Source organism: Tachyglossus aculeatus, unplaced genomic scaffold (assembly GCF_015852505.1).
Source record: "Tachyglossus aculeatus isolate mTacAcu1 unplaced genomic scaffold, mTacAcu1.pri scaffold_96_arrow_ctg1, whole genome shotgun sequence".
Classification (NCBI taxonomy): domain Eukaryota; kingdom Metazoa; phylum Chordata; class Mammalia; order Monotremata; family Tachyglossidae; genus Tachyglossus; species Tachyglossus aculeatus.
In genome coordinates, this window is record NW_024045099.1 from 11,637 (window position 1) to 23,704 (window position 12,068).

The following is a 12,068-nucleotide window of genomic DNA, read 5'->3' on the forward strand; positions in this document are numbered from 1 at the left end:
AATGGTTACTGTGATTACTGATTTCCAAGGCCATATTTTCCAACAACCTTCACTTCCATTCCATTACCAACTTTTGCATTCCAATCCCGAGTGATAATCCACATATCTGGCTTGCAGCTTTTATCAGTCTCTCTCTGCACTTCATTGTAAAACCTATATATTTCTTCTTACTCTGCACTTGTTGTTGGGGCATACACCTGAAGTATGGTCATATTGAATGGTTTTCCTCTGAATCTAACAGATATCAGTCGGTTATTGACAGCCTTATATCTGTTAACTGTCTTAGCAATTTTCTCCATCACAAATACTGCTACACCATTTCTTCTTTTTTCAGCATGAGCAGAGTGGTAAATCAGGTGCTCATTCGATAGAAAATGTTCCCATACCTGTCCATTTCAGTTCGCTTATTCTTAGGATGTCGATGTTTAATCGGTCCATTTCATTTTTGACTATTTCCAACTTTCCTTGGTTCATACTTCACACATGCCATGTTCCAATAATGAGGATATCTTTACAACTTCAGATTCTCATTTCTCATATGATAATATCAGCGACTGGAGCTCTTGAAGGCTTTATTCTGGCCACGTCATAAACACCCACGGTACTCTGAGACATCGTCTGCTCTGTTCTTCCCCAGTAGCTTGTTGAGTGCCTTCTGACCCTAGGGGCTCATCTTCCAGCACTACATCTGTAGTCGTTCTGTATACGTATCCATAGAGTTTTTTTGGTAAAAATACAGAAGTGGTTTACTACAGCCTCCATCCGTGCAGTGAAAACCTGAGTCTCTGGTGTTGTCTTTGATCAATATTCTTATCATTTGATCAACTGCCTTTGACTCTTTCCCATGCCACTGCTGCCCAGCACACAGCAACACAGATGAATCAACTTTGTCTGAAGCCTCCTCTTAGACCTTTCCGTTATGGGTAACTAACCGTAGTGAGAGTGGCGTAGCTTTAAGCTTCATTGGCATATCCAAACTCCCTGCCATGGTAAGACATTGATTCAAAGGAAAGAATGTGCCCTATTGGACCGAATTCTTGGAAGAAAAGATCCTAACAATACAATAAGTAGGCAGATAAGTAACCAACAGCATCACATAGTCAGATACAATTGATAAAATTTGAAATAACAGTTCTTTCCCTATAGTATTTAAGAATCATCCCTAACAATGTTACCAATTACCTCTGATCATATTATTTTTGTCACTTTTCAAATCCTTGGGATATAGTGCTTGAACCTTCCCAGTCCCTTAAAGGAAACACAGTTGTGAAGACAAAGATAAACAAGCATGCAGACCCTTCCCTTTTCATGTGATCGTGTATCACACAGAGTGACAAACATCCATAATAGTAATAATTATAATAACTATGACATTTGTTAAGCACCTACTGGAATGGATACAAGCAGATCTGGTTGGACATAGTCCCTATACAACATATGCCTCACAGTCTCAATCCCCATTTTACAGACGAGGTAATTGAGGTGCAGGGAAATGAAGTAACTTGTGAGAGCTCACACAGCAGACTAGTGGTAGAGCTATTTGCCAGGCTATAGTAGAGACAGTATATAGAGCTTGTATTCTTTTAACCCTCAACATAATCGAAATTTTATGTTAAATACTATTTGAACCAAAAGATCAATTTCACAAGCAAAGATTAACAAATAAATCCCATTTTCAATATATTCAATTGGTAATACTCAGCAATTAAGTGCCTCCTTTGTGTGCAGCTGTCCACTTATCAGACTTCTTATCAGCCACTTCTATATCTAAGTTTCCCCCACTAAATTCTGCTTAGTTAATTCTTTTGGAAAGCCGTTTGGAAAGCTGGAGCTTCACTTGGACCTTAGGTCCTTTGTTAAGTAAAGTAGATGTCCCATTTCTGAGTCTATACCCCAAGAAATTTGTGCAACCCAGTAGACCTTCCTTGTACTTAACAAATTATTTAGGTTCCCCTCTAGTTCGCATTCATGAAAAATGCAGATTTACTCATTCATTCATTCAATCGTATTTATTCATTCATTAATTCAATAGTATTCATTGAGTGCTTACTGTGTGCAGAGCACTGTACTAAGCGCTTGGGAAGTACAAGTTGGTAACATATAGAGACAGTCCCTACCCAACAGCGGGCTCACCATCTGGAAGTGGGAGACAGACAACAAAACAAAACATATTAACAAAATAAAATAAATAGAATAAATATGTACAAATAAAATAAATAAATAAATAGAGTAATAAATATGTACTAACATATATATATATATATGTATATATATGTATATATATATATATACAGGTGCTGTGGGGAGGGGAAGGAGGTAAGGTGGGGGGATGGGGTGGGGGAGGAGGGGGGGAGGGAGGAGAGGGCTCAGTCTGGGAAGGCCTCCTGGAGGAGGTGAGCTCTCAGTAGGGCTTTGAAGGGAGGAAGAGAACTAGCTTGGTGGATGTGCGGAGGGAGGGCAATCCAGGCCTGGGGCCGCGGGGGGGGGGGGGCATTCCAGGCCATGGGGAATCACCCACTCCTACAGGCATCCTTACACTTGAAAGAGCACATGAACGTTACTCCTTTCCCAATTACCTCTTTTACTTAACTAGTTGAGAATTAACTTTCCCAACAATCTTATCCATACTTCACAATAAAGCTAGTTAGCCATTCGCTTGAGAGCTAACTATTCATTTGAGAGTTACCCATTTGTTTAAGGGAGGAGCTTTCCCATTAAACAAATTTTCTCTTTAATGTTTTAAAGCGATAGCTCCAGCCCTTTACAGCTTTCTTATCAGCTCCCATGCCTCAGTTGTAAATTATCTGTAATGAACTAAGAGAACAGAAACGGCTTAAAAAGGCTAAACTAGTAAAATAATAATAATAATAATGGCATGGATTAAGCGCTTACTGTGTGCAAAGCATTGTTCTAAGCGCTGGGGTGGTTACAAGGTGATCAGGTTGTCCCTCGGGGAGCTCATAGTCTTAATCCCCATTTTACAGATGAGGTAACTGAGACACAGAGAATTTAAGTGACTTGCCCAAAGTCACATAGCTGACAGTTGGTGGAGCCGGGATTTGAACTCCTTTCATTCATTCATTCAATCATATTTATTGAGCGCTTACTGTGTGCAGAGCACTGTACTAAGTGCTTGGGAAGTACAAGTTGGCAACATATAGAGACGGTTCCTACCCAACAGTGGGCTCAAAGTCTAGAAGGGGGAGACAGAGAACAAAACAAAACATATTAACAAAATAAAATAAATAGAATAAATATGTACAAATAAATTAAATAAATTGAGTAATAAATATGTACAAACATATATACATATATACAGGTGCTGTGGGGAGGGGAAGGAGGTAAGGCAGGGGGGATGGGGGAGGGTGAGAGGAAGGAGGGGGCTCAGTCTGGGAATGCATCCTGGAGGAGGTGAGCTCTCAGTAGGGCCTTGAAGGGAGGAAGAGAGCTAGCTTGGCGCATGTGCGGAGAGAGGGCATTCCAGGCCAGGGGGTTGACGTGGGCCGGGGGTCGATGACGGGACAGGCGAGAACGGGGCACGGTGAGGAGATTAGCGGCAGAGGAGCAGAGGGTGAGGGCTGGGCTGGAGAAGGAGAGAAGGGAGGGGAGGTAGGAGGGGGCGAGGTGATTGAGAGCCTTGAAGCCGAGGGTGAGGAGTTTATGCCTGATGCCGTAGGTTGATTGGTAGCCACCGGAGATTTTTGAGGACGAAGGATGAAATTTTTTACAGATGAAGGAACTGAGGCACAGAAAAGTTAAGTGACTTGCCCAAAAAGTCACACTGCTGGCAATTTGTGGAGCCGGGATTTGAACCCATGAACTCTGACTCCAAAGACCGGGCTCTTTCCACTGAGCCACGCTGCCTTTGGAATTACCCAAATTCGGTCAGGTATTTCTCTTCACAGTGCACAACACACATTTTCATAACACTTCACTACACTGGCCAGTTCATTCAACATAACTCATTTTATACATACTTTTATACAGACAAGCCACTGCAACCAACCCCTCCTGTGAAATGAGGTGTTTATTTCCATTCCCCCAGAAAAAGTGTTTAAATCCTTATCCTCCTGAGACATTCACATTACCTCTTATCTATATTCACTCCCCCATTATTTCTTTAGAGACAACCCTTTGGGCCTTTCCATCAAGCCTCTCACTCTTGTCCATCTTTACAACTTTTCCCCATTCCCGCTCCACCGACATACATATACATAATCTCTCTACAGTAATCATGTCAAATCTCAACTCTTTGACCTTCCTAAAATATCCTACATAACAATTCTTGCACCAAAACACGAAGGGGACCTTAATCTCAACATATTCACGCAATCTTTCCAGTACTTATAAGAGAACGGAGATGTTTCTAGGGAATCATAAGGGACTTCCCTTCTTCAGCAGAGGCTAAGGGGCCTCTATCACACCTTGGTCTGTTTAGAATATCGCTTTTGTAATGTACCCTAGTCGTTGTCTAGTAAACCGAGTTATCACCTCGGTAAGAATATTACCTCTTCACCAAGTCCGGGTGGAAACTCCCGCCTCCCCCTCAGATTCCACCTCCTTGATCACCGGGTAAAGTGAGATGGTGAGAAGGGGACTCTCAGTGTGGTTTCCCTCTCCTGGAAATGAGAATCCCTCAGAATTTGCGGGGCCAAGGGATCTCGGAGGGGTCATAGGGTCCAGTAGAGAAATCTGGACCATCTCCATCGAATACTGTAGAGATGCGGAGGAGGAGAAGGAGGAGGAGGAGAGAAAGGAGGAGGAGGAGGAGGCCGGGTCCGGGTCGTGGGAGCCCAGCGGGGCCGCACCGTTGGGGAGCTTCCCTAAGTACAGCCGGTTCCACTCTCTGGAGGCACGGATTGGGCTCCTTCCTGCCGGGCTGCTGCAGCGCCTCTTCCCCGCCACGTGGGCGGCCGCGACTGTACCTCATCATCATCAATCATCAATCGTATTTATTGAGCGCTTACTATGTGCAGAGCACTGTATTAAGCGCTTGGGAAGTACAAATTGGCAACATATAGAGACAGTCCCTACCCAACAGTGGGCTCACAGTCTAAAAGGGGGAGACAGAGAACAAAACCAAACATACGAACAAAATAAAATAAATAGAATAGATATGTACAAGTAAAATAAATAAATAAATAAATAGAGTAATATATCTGCACGGCTGCTGCTCGGCCTCGACGTGGGCTGCAACTCCGGGGAGCTGAGCAACGCCAGTACCTCCACTTGATGGCCCCGCCCCCGACCTGTGCCTCCTGTGCTGCGACATCGACGCGGGGCTGGTGGAGAGGGCGCGGCGTGCCTGCCCCTTCCCGGGGGCCCCGTCCTTCGTGCCGCTCTACATCATGAACCCTGCGGCCCGCGAGCCGGTGCTGGCCTCCTTCCTGGACTGCCATGGCCGCCCGGCCTTCGACCTGGGCTTCTGCATGTCGCTGACCATGTGGGTCCACCTGCGCCACGGGGACACGGGCCTCCGGGCGCTGCTGGCTTGGCTGGCCTCCCTCTGCCGCTTCCTGCTGGTGGAACTGCAGCCCTGGCGCTGCTGCCGCGCCACAGACCACCGCCTCCGCCTCCTGGGCCGCCGGAATTTGGACCACTTCGTCTCTCTGACCATCCGCGGCGACATGGCCCAGAGCGTGGTCCTGATCCCCACCGGGGAGCTGGTCATGGAGCTCCACAGCTGCTTAGGGACCACCCCCTGGGACCGCAGCCTCCTGCTCTTCCGGGACGCCCCAAAGACGCCTGACACCTGGGGCCTCGGTTGGCCCTGCTGAACAGCAGACGCGAGTCTTCACCCTCCCACGGGGATGGAGGGGCGGACGTCAAGGGCTCCTCCCCACCCGGCGTCCCCCGGATCTCCCCGAGGATGGGCCCGGATCGGGACCCCGGGGTTGGGTCTGTGGGGAGTGGGAGCTGGGACCACCAAGCGCCCCCACCTTGGGGAGGGTGAGGAGGCCGGGTTTGAGGAAGTCTCCTAATCTGTCATTGATTGAGCGCTTACTGTGTGCAGAGCACTGTACTGAGCCCTTGGGAGAGGACAACAGAACAAGAAATAGGCACATTACCTGCCCAGGACGAGATGACAGGTTTTTTAATGGTATTCGTTAAGGGCTTACTGTATGCCAGGCACCGTACTAAGCAATGGGGTATATACAAGACTTAATGATGTATATTTATCTTTAATTATGTATGTTCTGATGACTGGACACCTGTCCACATGTTGTGTTTTGTTGTCTGTCTCCCCTTTCTAGACTGTGAGCCCGTTGTTGGGTAGGGACTGTCTCTATATGTTGCCAACTTGTACTTCCCAAGCGCTTAGTACAGTGCTCTGCACACAGTAAGAGCTCAATAAATACGATTGAATGAATGAATAAATGAATATGTCCACAAGAGTGACCGCCTTTCATGGGGCTAATTCAAATGATTCTTTCACTAAGGGCTCTAGGATCTTTTCCAGTTTGGCCAGCCTCACCTATAAGACCTGAGAGTTCACGTGCTAGGCAGTCGCATCATGTTCTGTGGCTCCCATTCTTTTCTCTGCACTATTGAGGCGGCATGCAAATTTTCAATTTCCTCTCTACTCGTGTATAAGGCGAACAAAAAAGGAGATGAATTATTTTTGTTTTTTTGGCTGTTGGGGGGATTTTTGTTTGTTTTCTTCTTTTTTGGCGACTTCCCTTCCCTTTCCAGGCTTAAACGTCTGCCTAAGCCTTCTGTCAGGCTTCTATTTCTTCGTTTATGGTTTTCTGGTTTCTCCACGCTCCCTTTAACAACTCATTGTTCCATCTAACAAGGGTCCATCCATTTCTTTTCATAAAATCCTTGCATGCTTCACTGAGGTCGCCCATCTCTCCCCTCATCCAGGAGGTCTATGCATTCATTCATTCAATCATATTTATTAAGTGCATACTGTGGGCAGAGCATCATACTAAGTGCTTGGAAAAGTACAATACAACAATACACAGTGATAATTCCTGTCCAAAATAAGTTCACAGCCTAGCAGGGGTGGGAGAGAGAGAGAGAGAGAGAGAGAGAGAGAGAGAGTTCTACATATATATATACATATATATATATATATATATAAGTGCTTTAAGGCATGGGCGAGGGAAGAGCAAAGGGAACAAATCAGGGTGATGCAGAAGGGAGTGGGAGATGAGGAAAAGTGGCCCTTAGTCTGGGAAGGCCTCGTGCCTTCAATAAGGCTTGGAAGGGAGGGAGAGTAATAGTCTGTCAGATCTGAGCAGGGAGGGCATTCCGGGCAAGAGGCAGGACATGGGCAAAAGGTCGGCAATGAGACAGATGAGATAGAGGCACAGTGAGAAAGTTAGCACGAGAGGACAGAGGATCCAAGTACGCAAACTGGGTTGTACTAAGTGCTTGGGAAAGTACAATACAACAATACACAGTGAGAATTCCTGCCCAAAATAGGTTCACAGACTAGCAGGGGTGGGGGCGGCGGAGAGAGAGAGAGAGAGAGAGAGAGAGAGAGAGAGAGAGAGAGAGAGAGTTGTATATATGTATATAATATATATATATATAATATATATTAAAGCATATATATATATATATATATATATATATATATAAGTGCTTTAAGGCATGGGCGAGAGAAGAGCAAAGGAAACTGATCAGGGCGATGCAGAAGGGAGTGGGAGATGAGGAAAAGTGACCCTTAGTCTGGGAAGGCCTCTTGTGCCTTCAATAAGGCTTTGAAGGGAGGGAGAGTAATAGTCTGTCAGATCTGAGGAGGGAGGGCATTCTGGGCAAGAGGCAGGACATGGGCAAGGGGTAGGCAATGAGACAGGTGAGCTAGAGGCATAGTGAGAAAGTTAGCACCAGAGGATCCAAGTACGCAAACTGGGTTGTAGGGGAGAAACGAGGTGTGGTAGAAAGGTACAAGTTAACAGAGTGCTTTAAAACCAATGGGGAGGAGTTTTTGATTGATATGGAGGTAGATAGGCAACCACTGGAGATTTCTGAGGAAGGGGCTGACTTGTCCTGAACGTTTTTGTAGAAAGATGATCCAGGCAGCAGAATGAAGTATGGACTGGAGTGGGGAGAGACAGGAGGTTAGGAGGTCAGCAAGAAGGCTGATGCAGTAATCTAGGCTGGAAAGGATGAGTTACTGTATTAACGTGGTAGCAGTTTGGATGGAAAGGAAAGGGCTGATTTCAGTGATGTTGTGAAAGAGTAACCAACAGGATTTGGTAACCGATTGATTATGTAGGTTGCAAGAGAGAGAGGAGTCAAGGATAACACCAAGGTTATGGATTTGGTAGACTCATTCATTCAATCGTCTTTATTGAGCGTTTACTGTGTGCCAAGCACTGTACTAAGCACTTGGAAGGTATAATTCTGCAACAGATACAATCCCTACCCAATAACTGGCTCATAGTGTAGAAGAGGGGATACAGACAGACAGACAAGTAAACGGGCATCAATAGCATCAACATAAATAAATTTAATTATAGATATATACACATCGTTAATAAAATAAATAGAATAATAAATATGTACATATATACACGAGTGTTGTGCGGTGGGGAGAGGAGGAGGTGCAGAGCAACAGGGGGGCTTAGTCTGAGAAGGACAGTGTGTTCCAGTTGGGGGGCCCAAGACACAAGAATCCCACTTCTGACACCAATGATGTCGAGTCTCGAGTGCCCAACTCGTTACTCGAACTCTATTAGAGGGTTCATGTCTTGGAGCAGCCGAGGGAATGAGCACCACAACGTAGAAACTAGATACTTATGTCAAATATTGAGCTATAGCGAGAACACAACTGTAACCCGCTGAACCCAGGGATGAATCTTTTCTACCACGAGATGATTAGTCCCATACAGAGGACACTTCTGTAACGAGGTGGACTTGCGCAGGCTTCTCCTCCCAAAGAGGTCCCTCGGGACTTGGCTGCCCCTGCCTTCCCTTTGGAGGATAGTGAGCAGTAGCTCGGGTGTGTAATTTCCCCGTCCTCTTATACTATGCTTGTTGAGCATAACATAGAGCTTCTTCTCGGTATTCCCTAGTCTATTACTATCATTGTTTGGTTTTTGGTATTTGTGATGACAGTGCATTGTCTTTCTTCTCTGGTTTTCTTTCTCCTGCAGATCATTAAGTTGGGGGCTCCTCCACTTTGGCAGGTTGTGATAAGCAGAGAACTGAGGGTCGTGTTTGTTGAGAGTTAGTTTAGGAAGTGTATTGGGGTCGAATTCATGTTTAAAAGAGTTAGTCTCAAGAAGTGGATCTAGGGGTTGAGTAAATGCCAGGGTATTTAGTTTAGCCTATTTTCCTTCAACATTCCACCTCCATCTCAGCAAGACTTTGGCCCTGGATTACTTCGTGTCCGGACTGTGAGTAGCCTGGACTGTGGGAGCTACAGTCCTGAAATCCCTTACATAGAGGGAAACAACGTAGTGTTGGGTGACTCGATATCCAGAAAAATGCAAGGAATAAAGCAATATGTACTATTCTTTGGCCATTGCTTGGAGCCTATCTGTCTGTCTGTCTGTGATTACAGATACGACATGCCCGAGGGCATTATATTTAACTCGCTGTTTAGGAAAGGTACAAACTGAAATCGTGGTGCATCCAAGGGGGAAGAAAAGGCCCCAGGTGGGACAGGGATTGTGCTCAATGTACTTAGGTTGTACCTAACTTGATGCTTGCTACAGTGGTTGACACATAGCGAGGGAATTGGTGTGCTCTGGTGAATATAGGGTGGGCTTAGGAGTCGCAAGAACCTGGGTTCTTGTCCCAGCTCTGCAAACCTGTATGCTGGGTGACTTGAGCAGGCCATTTTGCATGAGATGGTTGGGGAGGACTTAGCCCCACACACTCGATAACTCCACAGTGTCCCTTCCATCTGCCCTTTGGGCCCTACCCATCTAGGCCCCACCCACTAAAGGTTCAAGGCTATACCCTTTCTGGGCCCCGCCCCTATTGGATCCACCCTCTCCTTGACGGTTGTCACTCGTCAAGGAGGGGGAAGGAGGCCTCAGTATGACAGTTCAAGATGGCGTCAGTCACAATTGGGCCGTGGCCCTTCACAGGCAGGATGTGGAGGTCAGCTGGCCGCTGCACCCTCAGTCAGCCCTAGGGAAGGGGCGGGACCAGCTCACACACACACCCGCCAATCAACGGGTGAGACAGGAGCTGCCGGCCCGGGTGGGAGGGGACAGAGTGAGCTCACAAAGATCAGCCAGTCTACCCGCTGTGCTGTCATTTACCTTGCTGACCTCACCATGAACTATCAATTCCCCTGCTCCCAACTGCCCTTCACATTCCTCACCTTACCCTTCCCCTCTCCCACCCAGATCTTTCCCTCCCTTTGCCCCACCCCAACTCCTCCCCTTCTCCCTCCCCAGAATCCCTTTGTACAAGCACCATCAACTCCTCCCTTCTAATCACCACCCTCCTCTCCTCCCCGCCCCACCCCATCCCAGTTCTCCTTTCTCATCACCACCCCTCTTCCTCCTCACCACCCGAGGCCCCCGCCAACTCATTGCAATCCAAACCCTCCCCACCCCTCACACCCTTCCCCCTCCCTCCCCTCCCTCCACAGCTGCTGCCAAGTGTGGCCTTTGGGACCCCCATTCCATTATGGATAAACTCATTTCATCCTGAACCTATTTATTTCCAGCTCACTACGCCTCCTCGCCCTAAACGAAACATGTCTCAGTCCGGATGACACAGTCTCTTCTGCTGCTTTCTCCATCGGAGGCTTCTTCTTCTCCCACTACCCCAGACTCACCAGAAAAGAAGGAGGTGTTGGTTTCCCTCTCGCTCCCCAATGTCGCTTTCGCACTATCCCTCCTCCCCCTTCCCTTTCCTTCCCCTCCTTTGAAGCCCACATTATTCGCCTCTATCACCCCCTCCAGATTCTTGTAGCTGTCATCTACCGTCCCCCCTGACCCCACCTCCAACTTCTTAAACGATTTCGACCTCTTTCCCACCTTCCTTCTCTCCTTTTCCATGCCCACTCTGATACACGGAGACTTCAACATCCACATGGATGTCGCTGGTGATTCCTCTGCCTCCTGCCTTCTATCTTTCCTTGACGCTGCCAACTTCCTGCTCCATCCCACCTCGCCCACTCATCAACTTGGTCACACCCTCGACCTCGTCATCTCCTACCGCTGCACTATCTCCACCCTCACCAACTCTGTAATCCCTCTCTCTGGTTATAACCTTCTCACCTGCCTTCTCACTCACACTCCTCCTCCCTGCAAATCTATATTACTACCACACAGAGACCTCCGTTCTCTCGACCCCATCCATCTTTCTCAGTGCATCACACCCCACCTCGCCTCCCTATCCTCTCTATCCAATCCTGATGACCTGATTATTGCTCTCAACTCCACCCTCTCCTCTCCACTCGCTTGCTCCCCTTTCCCTTCACCGCTCTCGTACCACTAACCCACAGCCTTGGATCTCTCCCACTGTCTGCCTCCTTCACTTTTATGCTCGAGCTGCTGAACGCTGCTGGCAAAAGTCTAAACACCAAGCCAACCTCGTTCACTTCAAGTTTATTCTTCCCTGCCTTAACTCTGCCCTCTCCTCTGCCAGGCAAAACTATTTCTACTCCCTTATTGATACCCATGCCCATCATCCCCATCAGCTGTTCCATACATTCAACTCCCTTCTCAGGCCCCCTGTTCCTCTCCCTCCTCCAACCCTCACCCTCAACGATCTGGCCTCCTACTTCATTAGTAAAATTGACTCCATCAGGTCTGAGATCCCCAAAGTCACCTCTCCCACTTCTACACCCCCCCCATGCTCTCAACCCTCTCTGCTACTCTCCCATCCTTCGCAGCAGTATCTTCAGATGAGATTTCCTCCCTCCTCTCAAGTGCTACTCCAACCACCTGTGCTTCTGACCCCATTCCCTCTCATTTTATGGAATCTCTCGCCCCTTCGCTCCTCCCCTCCTTAACTTCCATCTTCAAGGTCCAAGAGGTCCTTCCCCTCTGCCTTCAAACATGCCCGCATCACCCCATCCTAAAAAAACCCTCTCTTGACCCATTCCTCTCCATCCATTCCTCTCCAAACTCCTTGAACGAGTCGTC

The 12,068-nt window shown here is 47.4% G+C and overlaps 1 pseudogene; it reads left to right on the forward strand.

Annotated features, from left to right (window-relative positions):
* Nucleotides 1-4,756: 4,756 nt before the first annotated feature.
* On the forward strand, nucleotides 4,757-5,777 carry LOC119924309 (annotated as a pseudogene).
* The last annotated feature ends 6,291 nt before the right edge of the window (nucleotides 5,778-12,068 follow it).